Source organism: Lithobates pipiens, unplaced genomic scaffold, assembly GCF_037356315.1.
Source record: "Lithobates pipiens isolate NorthernLeopardFrog02 unplaced genomic scaffold, aLitPip1_a1.2 Scaffold_3, whole genome shotgun sequence".
Classification (NCBI taxonomy): Eukaryota; Metazoa; Chordata; class Amphibia; order Anura; family Ranidae; genus Lithobates; species Lithobates pipiens.
In genome coordinates this window covers 113,396,808-113,409,342 of record NW_027507790.1, presented here as the reverse complement: position 1 = coordinate 113,409,342, position 12,535 = coordinate 113,396,808, and the positions used below count along the sequence as shown (strand labels likewise).

Sequence of the window (12,535 nt, the reverse complement as noted above, 5' to 3'; positions counted from 1 at the left end):
ATTACCTCCTGCGCTATTCTGAACTGGTATTGTGAAAAAAAAAACATAGTTCCCCTGAGCCTTTCCACACTACCGCTCTGTAATTTCCGACAAAAGAGAAAAATTTGGGGAAGGGCAGGCAGCCTATAGCTATAGGATTCAATGCCTAACATGTTGCTGATGCCTGCCTTTTCCCCTGGCTGTGGAATTTCTCCCCTTCTTTTGCTGGCAGTCTTTTTTATTGTTGCATAGGGACAAGGTGGTGTATAGGCCCAGGGCTTTTTTTTCTTGTTAATGGCATCCCCAGGTTGCATTGCCATCCCTGCCTGTGCTTGCTTTACTAGAAAATTGACCCTGTATAACAATTCACAGTAAAAACAGAGGTTTTAGTTGCACACGTTTGCAAATATATGTGTAAGCCTCAGTGACTTGTCAGTAATGTGTATACTGCGGCCCTATAGGTCTGATCCCTTGGGTCCACAGGCTGAACTCGGGATGAAATTCCGTCTTCTCTACACAACACACATGCTGCTTAGCAGTACTTCACCATGCCTTGTCACAGAAAATGCCCTTTATATTTGCTCTCTTTGTTTTCTATTCTTCTCCACCCAACACTCTGTCATCTCCTTAACTTTCAGTGCCCATTGCGGATGGAGGCAGGGGATCTCATGGCCTGTCTCCTCTCCTCAGCTTCTGACCTACCATGGTGAGATTATACAATCAGATCAGATCATAACCATAAATGATCTCAGGTCCTATATTACATACTAAATTGGTTTTCTTACAGGAAACTCAAAGCCACCTCTGTCCCTTCCATGCCTACTAAACATGAACTTGGTTTATGAGCAATGACCCAATAAAGAAAAAGGATGGGAGTTTCCATGGGTATACTAGGTGTTTTTACTGTTTCCCAAATACTACATGAGATTTTTGACACAAAGGCAGATGCTTTCTTGTGAAATGCCAGATATACAGTCATACTCTTATGCTGCATACACACGGTCGCACAAATGTTTTCGGAAATTCTGAACGTCAAGAACGTGGTGACTTACAACAGGTACGACGAGCCGAGATAAATTAAGTTCAATAGCCGTGGCGTCTCTTCTGCTTGATTCAGAGCATGCGTGGAATTTTGTGAGTCAGAATTGTGTACACACGCTCAGAATTTACAACAACGGATTTTGTTGTCGGAAAATTTGAGATCCAGCTCTCAAATATCTGTTTTCAGAAATTCTGACAGCAAATGTCCGGTGGAGCCTACACTCGGTCGGAATTTCCGACAACAAGCTCACATCGAACATTTGTTGTCGGAAATTCCGATCGTGTGTACGCGGCATTAGACTACTGAAAGTTTATCCACCCAATGAAGGCCATTGTGCATGCTTTCTTCACTCTCTGCCAAGGTATTGGATGAAGACTTTGATATGGTCATCCTTAACCCTGCTCTTGATACCATATTTGGGAAAACTCAGGGTTCATTTTCCAGCCTAAAAGGCTCAAATCCAAACTAAACTCCTTGCATCTGAATCAATATCAAATGCTATACCCTATGGATAAGGACTATATCTTTCATTCAGCTGTCCAAAACTGATAGAGGAGGATTGATTAATTCCTTACATCCCACCGGGTCCTAGAATCATCCCACTTTTCTGCAGAAATCCAATCCCTTGAATTGACACACAAACTCACACAAAATGTTTCCATGTGCCAATTTCCTCTTCTCAAGAAGACTGAATCACATACTATTTTAGACCAATCTTACCTAAAAGACAAAGATTGCTTCCTTAGAACACTCCAAAACATTTTTCAAGCTTCTAGCTCAGTCCATTAGTTTAAAGCAGCCACGATCCTATATCTCCAAAATGTAAAACTCCCAAAGTTTGCAATACGTGGTTCCTCTGACATTGCCTCAACTTTCCACAAATGCTAAACTGATCTACCATATATACCATAAGACCAACCACATCCTCCATTCAATCTCCTCTTCAAGCCTATATTGATACAGCTAAACTTGCCCTCACCCACAAAAAGCCTGAGGCTTTATCAGGTCCATTCTCCACTCTAGAATTTCAAATACACAATATATCCTTGCCCTCTTCCAAGAACACTGGCCTGAACAGCTTTACAGGCACTTCATAATTTTTATTTTTTTTAAGAGCTCCCTTTTGCCTGTACTGGAAACCACGTTCAGTGATATATTCACCACCAGTGGCGAGTGGTGTTTAATTTTCTTGGTGGGGTGGGGGCTGCCGGCAGCCTCCCCAGCCAGCGCTTGCCAGCCCCACACCAGCATCACATGTACAACATCCAGGTCGCGGCTTTGGTTGCTTCCCCGCAGCGTTTCCTCCGGAGTCCCGTCAGTTGCTTCTCTTACCAGCCAATCAGGACTTAGGACTCGCAGCCAATCGGGTCTTAGGACTCCCGGCCAATTGCTAATGTCACACAACTGGGTGGGCTCCAGGCGCAGTCATCTGCTCCCAGAACCCACCCTTTTTGAAGTCAATTAGAGCCTCAGGCTCTAATCATGTGCTTCGAAAAAAATAAAAATAAAACATTAGAATCCATGCGTCTAGCACCCTGCATGTATATTAGCCGGCTGGCATATGGATTAGGGGTGGGTGGTATCCCTGCTCCCACCACTGAGTAATTGTCTTTAATATCTGTAAGACCCTTGAAGTGATACTAAACATACACTGTTGACTTTACATTGTCCCTTCTATTTCTGTATGTGAATGATAACACTAATTATTTTAATTTTAAAAAAAACATGATATATAGCTGTCATATGACTCTTCCAGCCTGTCTGTGCCCCTGCACCACTCTGCCCCAACACTGAACCCCCTGCTCATCTTTCCCACCCTTGTAACCCTCTTGTCATCTGGCCCATCACTGAACCCCCCTGCTCATCTATCCCACCACTGTAACCCCCCTGCTCAACTGCCCGTTCACTGTACCCCCTGCTTTTCTGTCCTACCGCTGAGCCCCCTTCTTATCCCTCCCACCACTGTACCTTCTGCACATCTGCACCACCACTGTACCCCCTTGCTCTTCTGTCTCACCACTGTAACCCCCTGCTCATCAGCCCCATCAATGTACCCCCTTTTCTCATCTGCCTCACCACTGTACCTCCCTGCACATCTGCTCCACCGCCGTATCCCCATGCTCTTCTTTATCACTACTGAATCACCTTGTCATCTGTCCTAATACTGAACCCATCTGCTCATCTGCCCCAACACTGTAACCCACTTTCTGATCTGCCCCACCAATGTACCTATTGCACATCTGTCTCAACTCTGTACCCCCCTGCTCTTCTGCCCCACCTCTGTTCCCCCTGCTCTCCTGCCCCACCACTGTTCCCCCTGCTCTTCTGCCCCACCTCTGTTCCCCCTGCTCTCCTGCCCCACCACTGTTCCCTCTGCTCTTCAACCCCACCACTGCTCCCCCTGCTTTCCTGCCCCACCACTGTAACCCCCTGCTCATCTATCTCACCAATACATCTCCTTTCACATCTTCCCCACTGCTCTACCCCCCCCCCGCTTTTGTGTACCACTACTGAACCCCCTTCTCATCTGCCCCAACACTAAACCCCCCTGCTTATCTGCCCAAAAACTGAACCCCCCCTGCTCATCTGCCCGAATACTGAACCCCCTTCTCATCTGGCCCAACTCTGTACCCCCCTGCACATCTGCCCCACCATTGTACCCTCCTGCTCATTGTCCCCACCCCTGTACTCTCCTGCTTATATATGATATGTGTGATATGTAGAGTGGTGAAAGGAAGCAGAGATGAAACACCTACTGTCCTGGCACACTCATCCTGCTGATCTACCTCTCGCATCCAGCCCACGTGCTTGTATGTGATGCATTATATGTATGTGATGTCACATACAAGCATCTGGAATGGATGCGCAATGATGATCTCAGGTCAGGGGCATTTTCTGAAAGCAGTGGGCCTGTGTGCAGGATAATACACTAACAGTGCGGCACTCAGAGCCATAGCAAAAGTTGGGTGTGGTTTTCATTGCGCTGAATACCGGCTGTGGCTTAAAGAGACACAGAGTGCAGAGGGGTTCAGTAGTATGTGACACAAAGGTTCAGGAATAATTTCAACAACGTTTCCAGAAGCTCAGCGGTGCGTTGTGGGGAAATCTGAAATTGGAATGCATTAGTGTCTCACTGACACTTCCCTGCACTGCTCTGCTGATGGGGAGGGAGTCGAGTGCTGGCAAAAGAGGCTTTGTGTGCCGCTTGCGGCACAAGTGCTGGAGGTTGCCTACCCCTGTGTTAACTTCTAGTTATATTGATTGATACTTTTTTCTTTGTTATAATTTATCAAGACAAGCTTACTATAAAGCTTACAATAAAGTATCTTGCTTGATTTGACATCTTCTTATAAGACAGGACTAATGCAGTTATAACTAGTGTCCCATAGGGTCAGGAGAGGCACAGTTTGGGTCCTAATTTAAAGACGGTATGGCTAATTTACTAAAGAAATTTAAACTGTTTATTATGTATGTTCACTTTGCATAGAGAACATTCACTAAGTTCACTATGTTCACTTTCAATACCCAATCATGTGCAAGGAAAATGAAAAAAAAAAATGTCTTGCAAGTGATTGAAGTGAATACAACAAAATTGACTGTACTAAATAAACAATCTGTACTCCTTTACAAAATCCTCCCTACCATATTACTGTTTTCAGAAAGGCATAACAGGTAAAGATTTTAAAAATCCTATGTAAAGTATAAATGACCTTTGGTATATTTGCCTGTATTCTGTAACTGTTAACTCTTCTGGGACATAACTGAGAAGAGAAAAGGATGCCCTCTAGCGGTTAATTCGTGCAAGTGCAGCTTCACCACATTAAGCAACACGAATTACTTTTTACTAAAGAAATAAATAAATAAATAAACGGTATTAAACGTAATAAACACAGATGCTACTATGCTACAATTAAATATTAGTGCTTTATTTTAGGGTATTTTAGGGTATTATGTTGTTGATCGTTTAAACATAAAACAGCCCCTCTGCATACATATTACAGAAAGTACCATGAACATGAAGGGTTAATAATGTAATACCATTAACTAAGGCAAATATTAATATACAGTACTTCATCTTTAACCATTAGACATAATCATCAGTAGTCTCCATTGCAGCAGATAAGCAGTCAGGGGAAATCGGCTCATAATATTTTCACAACAGGAATTTGTTTAAAATAAATAATCTTGATGAACACAGTGTTAAAAATGAACTGACTGTCACCAATGTAGCCAGGTCCCATTACTTTTATACGTTACAAACAGCAAGTCGTATTTATTTACACAGGATAGTGATATTGATGGAGCACATTCAGGCTTTATATACTACAAATGGGTTTGTCACAACCCTCCATATACAGCCCTAGCACAGCGCATGAGATGGATGTGACAGTTCATGATTGGTATCTATAAGTGATGAAAGTTTGTGACATTCAGATCTCAAGAGGTGACAGTTGTGTATGTACACAAACCCTAGCACAGTCAATGATATGCATATGACAACTACTCATGATTGGTATCAATGATTGATTGAGGATTGTGACACTCAGAGCAGAAGAGGTGACAGTAGTGTGCCCAAGTACAAAAGCCCTAGCACAGTCCATGAGATGCATCTGATAACTACTTATGAATGGTATCTATGATTGATTGAGGTTTATGATACTCAGATCACAAGAGGTGACAGCAGTGTGCCCATGTACAGAAACATCTAGCACAGTCCATGAGCTGCATATCCCAGTTGTACATGATTGGTATCTATCACTGATTGAACTTGGTGATTGATTGATCACTGATTGAACTTGGTGACAGATCAGATGAGGTGACAATATGTGACCATGTTCAGAAGCTCTAGCACAGCCCATGAGATGCATCTGACAACTACTTATGATTGGTGTCTATGATTGATTGAAGTTTATTATACTCTGATCAGAAGAGGTTACAGTAGTGTGCCCATGTACAGAAACCCAAGCACAGCCCATGAGATGCATCTGACAACTACTTATGATTGGTGTCTATGATTGATTGAAGTTTATTATACTCAGATCAGAAGAGGTTACAGTAGTGTGCCCATGTACAGAAACCCAAGCACAGCCCATGAGATGCATCTGACAACTACTTATGATTGGTGTCTATGGTTGATTGAAGTTTATTATACTCTGATCAGAAGAGGTTACAGTAGTGTGCCCATGTACAGAAACCCAAGCACAGCCCATGAGATGCATCTGACAACTACTTAAGAATGGTATCTATGATTGATTGAGGTTTATCATACTCAGATCACAAGAGGTGATAGTAGTGTGCTCATGTACAGAAGCCCTAGCACAGTCCATGAAATGCATATCACGGTTGTACATGATTGGTATCTATCACTGATTGAAGTTGGTGACACTCAGAGCAGAAGAGGTGGCAGTAGTGTGCCGATGTGCAGAGGCCCTATAGCACAGCCCATGAAATGCATATCACAGTTGTACATGATTGGTAGATCACTGATTGAAGTTGGTGACACTCAGAGTAGAAGAGGTGACAGTAGTGTGTCCATGTACAGAAGCCCTAGCATAGCCCATGAGATGCATCTGACAACTACTTATGAATGGTATCTATGATTGATTGAGGTGATACTCAGATCACAAGAGGTGACAGTAGTGTGCTCATGTACAGAAACCCTAGCACAGTCCATTAGATGCATATCACAGTTGTACATGGTTAGTATCTATCACTGATTGAAGTTGGTGACACTCAGAGCAGAAGAGGTGGCAGCAGTGTGCCCATGTGCAGGAGCCCTATAGCACAGCCCATGAAATGCATCTGACATTATATGACTGGTATCTATAATTGATTGAAGTTTATTATACTCAGATCAGAAGAGGTGACAGTGGTGTCCCCATGTATAGAAACCCTAGCACAGCCCATGAAATGCATATGACGCTACTCATGATTGGTATGTACGACTGATTGAAGTTTAATATACTCTGATCTAAAGAGGTGACAGTAGTGTTCCCATGTACAGAAACCCTAGAATAGTCCATGAAATGCATCTGACACTTATGATTGGTATCTATGATTGATTTAAATTGATGATTGAGATCAGAAGAGGTGACAGTAGTGTGCCCCTGTACAGAGCTCATACCAGCTCCAGCACTGGGATCAGAGGACAGGGTACAGGGTGCCCACCCTCTCCTATAAGAATACTATTTTTAATTAATGAATTATTAACTCTGCTGTTCATGACCTTAAAACTACAAGCAGGAGACTCTATGAGCCCTTTATCGGTCTCCTGTCAGGAGGCAGCAAACCATTTGTCTTTCGGTGGGATGCAGAGAATTAATTAATATGAAATACAAACTTTTTAATTGAGTGTCAAACGGAATCAGATGAGACGGGACCCTCAGTGGATGGAGCAGAGTCTCTCCTCCAGCATCTCATCTCTCACTGGAAAATGATAAATTCGGATACTTAATTTATTGATCGGGGCTCCTCTGCTCGCTGGATTTATTTTATAGGTCATTAATCAAAGGAGAAAAAACGTCCCCAGGTCTCGCCTTTTATTGCTACCTTTAATACACTTCCACTCCTTGTTTCTGCACAACCAGATTTCCGCCTTGTTGTTTCCCTAATCGATTGGCCGGCGATAATTATTTCTTAAAAGGGCTGATCGTCTATGTGAGCTTCTGGAATGACATGGCTGTCCAGTAACCCCTGGCAACCGAGCAGGCATTACATACTTACACTATCGATTTCTGATTGATTACTATGGGCTGCTGACTGATCTATTAATACCACAATCGCATTACAATGACAGTATAAATTTGATATCAAAGCGGTGTAATGATATTGTATAGGGGTCCTAACAAGACCCAGATGTGCTTCAGAAAGTAAAGTAAAAAAACAGTGCAGAGGCCCTCAGGGCTTCAAAATTATAATAATAATTATTATTATTATGATCATTATTTTAAAAAACAAAACAAAAACAAAAAACATAAATAATAATAACAGTTATTATTATTATTATTATTATTCGTACTATTATTATTTTTCTACCATCTTATTGTATACCATCCATAAGATCTGCATTATATACACTGTAAGCGTAGGTTGTATAAGAAAGAGCAGATTGTAATTTTACTGCTTTTTGTAAAACGAATTCAATCCAGAATATTATAAAAATAAAAAATAGAACATTAAAGCTACAAAAAAAATTTGTATTCATAATAAAAGCATTTTAAGTAAAATAAAACACAAAGAAATAGAAAAGAAACATAATCTCTTTCACACAAACATGACAAGGACTGGTAAAAAGTAAGCACATACTACACATACTACATACTAAAATAGAACATTAAAACTACAAAAAAAAACGAAAATGATGTATTCATAATAAAAGCATTTTAAGTAAAATAAAATACAAAGAAATAGAAAAGAAACATAACCTCTTTAACATACACAGGACAAGGACTGGTAAAAAGTAAGCACATACCACAAGGTTAATAGTCTAACATATATAAATGTACTTGTATACAGAGTTTTATATACAATATGGGTGTCTGGTATTTTAAGATTTACTGCTGTATAGAAAGTATTCCTATAATAATGATATGCTCATTATTTTATTGGCCATCGTGGATTTTATTGGCTTGATGGAGAAGAGTTTGGAAGGACTCAAATGGGAAAGATGTAACTGATGGTATTTAAATGGAGCAACTAGAAGAAAAGTTATTAGTTGGCTTGGCTGTATTGTCTATACCTGTCTGTCAGGAGTTCTTTGATAGGTGCTATCACTGTCCACTGAAGATAAATGATGTCCCTGTCACCATGAAGCCATTCCAAACCCCTCTACTGTTAGGGTCACATTAACACAGCCAAGGTTTTCTGCTACAAGGGGCCTGTGTGTATAACTGAAAAGCCAGCCAAATGAATAAAGCTGTCATCATCCCTGCACTTATGTACTCTAGGCTAGTTACATCACAAAAAAAAAAAAAAAAAAGATCATATGATATTCTCAGAGCAAGTTTTACTTAATTTTTGTTATAAATGAGCTCATCAACATTTACTCCACCCTGCTGGGAGTTGTGGTTCTTCAGCTGTTGGTCGGTCCCTGGTTGTCACATAAACATATTCCGGAGATCCAGCTAAGATTTACATTTGATGCGGCTGATGGCTTTGTTTATCGAAGTGGCTCACATACAAACTTGTCTGCATTAGCCCAAAAGACACCATTCAACCCTGCAATGCAAAATGACAGTTGGATATTTGGATTTCATTGGTTAGAACAGGGCAATAAAAAGACCCATTGCATATAAAAAAGGGGGGGGGTGGTAAATTCTGAATGAAAGCATGAAATCTTAGATGAATCTCAGGACTATGTTTATGTGACAACCAGGGACCGACGAACAGCTGAAGAACCACAATTCCCAGCAGGGTGGCTTAAATGCTGATGAGCTCATTTATAGCAAAAATTAAGTAAAACTTGTTCTGAGAATATCAAGTCATCATATATAATGTTTTTATTTTTTGGTGTAAAAGTTGCTTTTTGATTTAATATAATTTTCTTGAATCGAATTAAGTACTATGTGTAGCCCTACAACAGCTGAGCTATAAGAAACTTATAGTTATTTATTAGTTATAGTTATAAGTATAAGTTATTTTAGCTTGAATATCAGAAGGCGCCTATACATTATACGCTGCCCTCCTTTATACCGTTTATTTTTATTTTTTACTAGACTATAGAGGAAATAAATTTTTTAAGTATCTTTAATTCCCTAAACAAATCTTGGTATATGAGGAAAGATTTCGTAAGAATTTCGGAGGAACTCATAAGATTGATATCAGAAAGGACACACTTGTGATGTGATCAGCCCATATACTAATTCACTGAGCACATATTGGTGATAGACGATCGTGTAGTTACCAGACCTGTGATCAAAGGTTATGTTATACTGTATCCTAATGAGAAATCACTAGACTTCTGGAGGGGGTCACACAAATTACCAGGGCGCTGACAGCAAACACAATAGCTAGTTACACATTCATTCAAGACAAGTAATAATTACATATCCTAATAAGTGCAAAGCTTAGATATATTGTAATTCAAAACAATTCAAGTTATATTCTCTAGTAAGTGCAAGGCTTAGATATATTGTAATTCAAGACAATTTATAAATATATACCTCAATAAATTTATTAATTAGCTGTATTCATTCTAATCCAATATAATTATTAATTATACACTCCAAAATGTGCATTAATTAGCTGTATTCTAATTCAAGACCAACAATAATAATTATATACTCTAATAAGTGCATGAGTGAGTTATATTTTATTGCAAGACAATTCATAGTTGTATCCTCTAATAAGTGCATGGTTTAGATATATTCTAATTCAAGACAATTAATAATTATATACCCTAATAAGTGCATTAATTACTTGTAATATAATCCAAGACAAATAATAATGATTTACCCGAAAAAAGGTGCATGGCTTAGCTGTATTGCAATTAAAGACAAGTTATAATAGCTACATTCTCTAATAAATGTATGATTTCGTTGTAATCTAATAAAAGAAAAAAAAATGGCATACCCTAATAAGTGAATTGCTTAGACATATTCTAATGCAAGACAACAATTATATACTCTGAGTGCATTAATTAGCTTTATTCTACTTTAAGATACATAATAATTACATACCCTTAATAAGTGCGTTGCTTAGTTGTGTTCTAATTGCAATCTTGATGGGAAGAACAAACAGAAAGATGAACATTTCTAAAAAAAAAAAAAAAAAATCATAATTTTTTTTAAATATAAATGTAAAATTCAGATAGAAATTGATCAACACAATTTCATTTCATGAAACTCATATGGGACCAATGGAGTACCAGACATTAGTTTCTATACAATGAAGTTGTGTAATAAAGTACCCAATGATATCAGTTATAAAATGTATACATGACATAAAAATGCAACAAATAGCATGGTGTAGTGGGGTCTGCAGGTGTCAGATTTGAATAAGCCATTTACCTCCGGTCCATGTGCTGCTTGTAGAAAGATGACATGTTGTACAGTATACATGTGATCATAGGAGAGCACAGCCCTCAGTGGTGCAGAATATAGGCACGTCACTCTAAAATAAGACATCCACTGAGCTGTGGAGCTTGCAATCTGCATGCATTACCTATCTGAGGCTCAGTGTCAGGCGGAAGGGTTAATCTCCCCCCCTGAGTGGAGTAGACACTCGTGTTTGGTGCAGCCCACGTGTGCAGCAGGAGTGTGCCAGAGAGGAGCTGAGCCCAGCACAGACACAACACAGAGTGATCACAGAGGAACTCAGCACAGCACAGACACAGGGTGATCAGAGGGGGACTGAGCCCAGCATAGGGTGATCAGAGGGGAGCTGAGCCCAGCACAGGGTGATCAGAGGGGAGCTGAGCCCAGTACAGGGTGATCAAAGGGGAGGCTGAGCCCAGCACAGGGTGATCGGAGGGGAGCTGAGCCCAGCACAGGGTGATCAGAGGGGAGCTGAGCCCAGCACAGGGTGATCAGAGGGGAGCTGAGACCAGTACAGTGTGACTAGAGACTGCTCACAGCACTTAGCTCTCCCAGTCCTGGATATCCCCGGCACAGAGCTGGACTTCTTCCCCTTCCTCGGAGACATCGCTTGGAGGGATCACACACAGGTAAGATTCCTCTTTATGTACTATCACACTGGACACTGTGCATTACCACTGACAGCAGCTGGTGTGCTCACTTGTTATATTCCTTAGGAAAGTTTACCTTCACAAGCATGGAAATGTTAGACATCAGCTTCTGTATGGTGAGCTGCATTGGGCTGTGCTAGGTACAGTCTGCAACAGATTGGTATTTCATGCATATATCAATGTATAGGTTTTGCATTGTGCCAATTGCATGGATGCCAATATATAACGAGATCTAGGCTTTGCGTTGTACCTAGTCAGTATCGAATGAGATTTGGGGTATATACATTGTGCCCAGTCAGTAAAGAATTAGTTCAAGGGGATATACATGGTGCCTAGTCTGTATAGAATGAAGTCCATGGTATATACATGGTGTCTAGTTGGTATGGAATGAAGTCTAGGGTATATACATTGTGGCTGATCAGTATATACTGAGATCTAGAGTGCATACAATGTGCCCGGTCAGTATAGAATGAGATCTGGAGTGTATACAATATGCCCAATCAGTATAGCTTGAGATCTAGAGTGTATATAATATGCCCAGTCGGTATAGAATGAGATCTATGGTATATACATTGTGCCCAGTCAATATAGAATGAGATCTAGGGTGTATACATTATGCCCAGCCAGTAAAGAATGAAGTCTAGGGTATATAAAATATGCCCAGTCAGTATAGAATGAAATCTAGAGTGTATACATTGTGCCCAGTCAGCATAGAATTAAATCTAGGGTATATAAAAATATGCCCATTCAGTATAGAATGAAATCTAGGTTGTATACATTGTGCCCAGTCAGTACAATATGAAGTCTAGGCTATATATTAATATTTTGAG

General features: G+C 40.3%; 1 protein-coding gene and 1 long non-coding RNA gene across 2 annotated transcripts in view; one reads left to right on the top strand and one right to left on the bottom strand.

Annotated features, from left to right (window-relative positions):
* The window catches only part of LOC143940624 (uncharacterized), a 97,429-nt gene extending 86,255 nt beyond the window's left edge, over positions 1-11,174 (bottom strand). The window contains exons 1-2 of the long non-coding RNA XR_013263899.1: positions 11,029-11,174; positions 10,699-10,773 (exon numbers count right to left, since the gene is read on the bottom strand). This is a non-coding gene — a long non-coding RNA (uncharacterized LOC143940624). The remainder of the gene's footprint in view (positions 1-10,698; positions 10,774-11,028) is intronic.
* A 104-nt stretch (positions 11,175-11,278) lies between these two features.
* Positions 11,279-12,535, top strand: part of PRDM6 (PR/SET domain 6) — a 180,823-nt gene continuing 179,566 nt past the window's right edge. The window contains exon 1 of the mRNA XM_077462187.1: positions 11,279-11,684. The gene's annotated coding sequence lies outside the window, so the exon portion shown is untranslated. The remainder of the gene's footprint in view (positions 11,685-12,535) is intronic.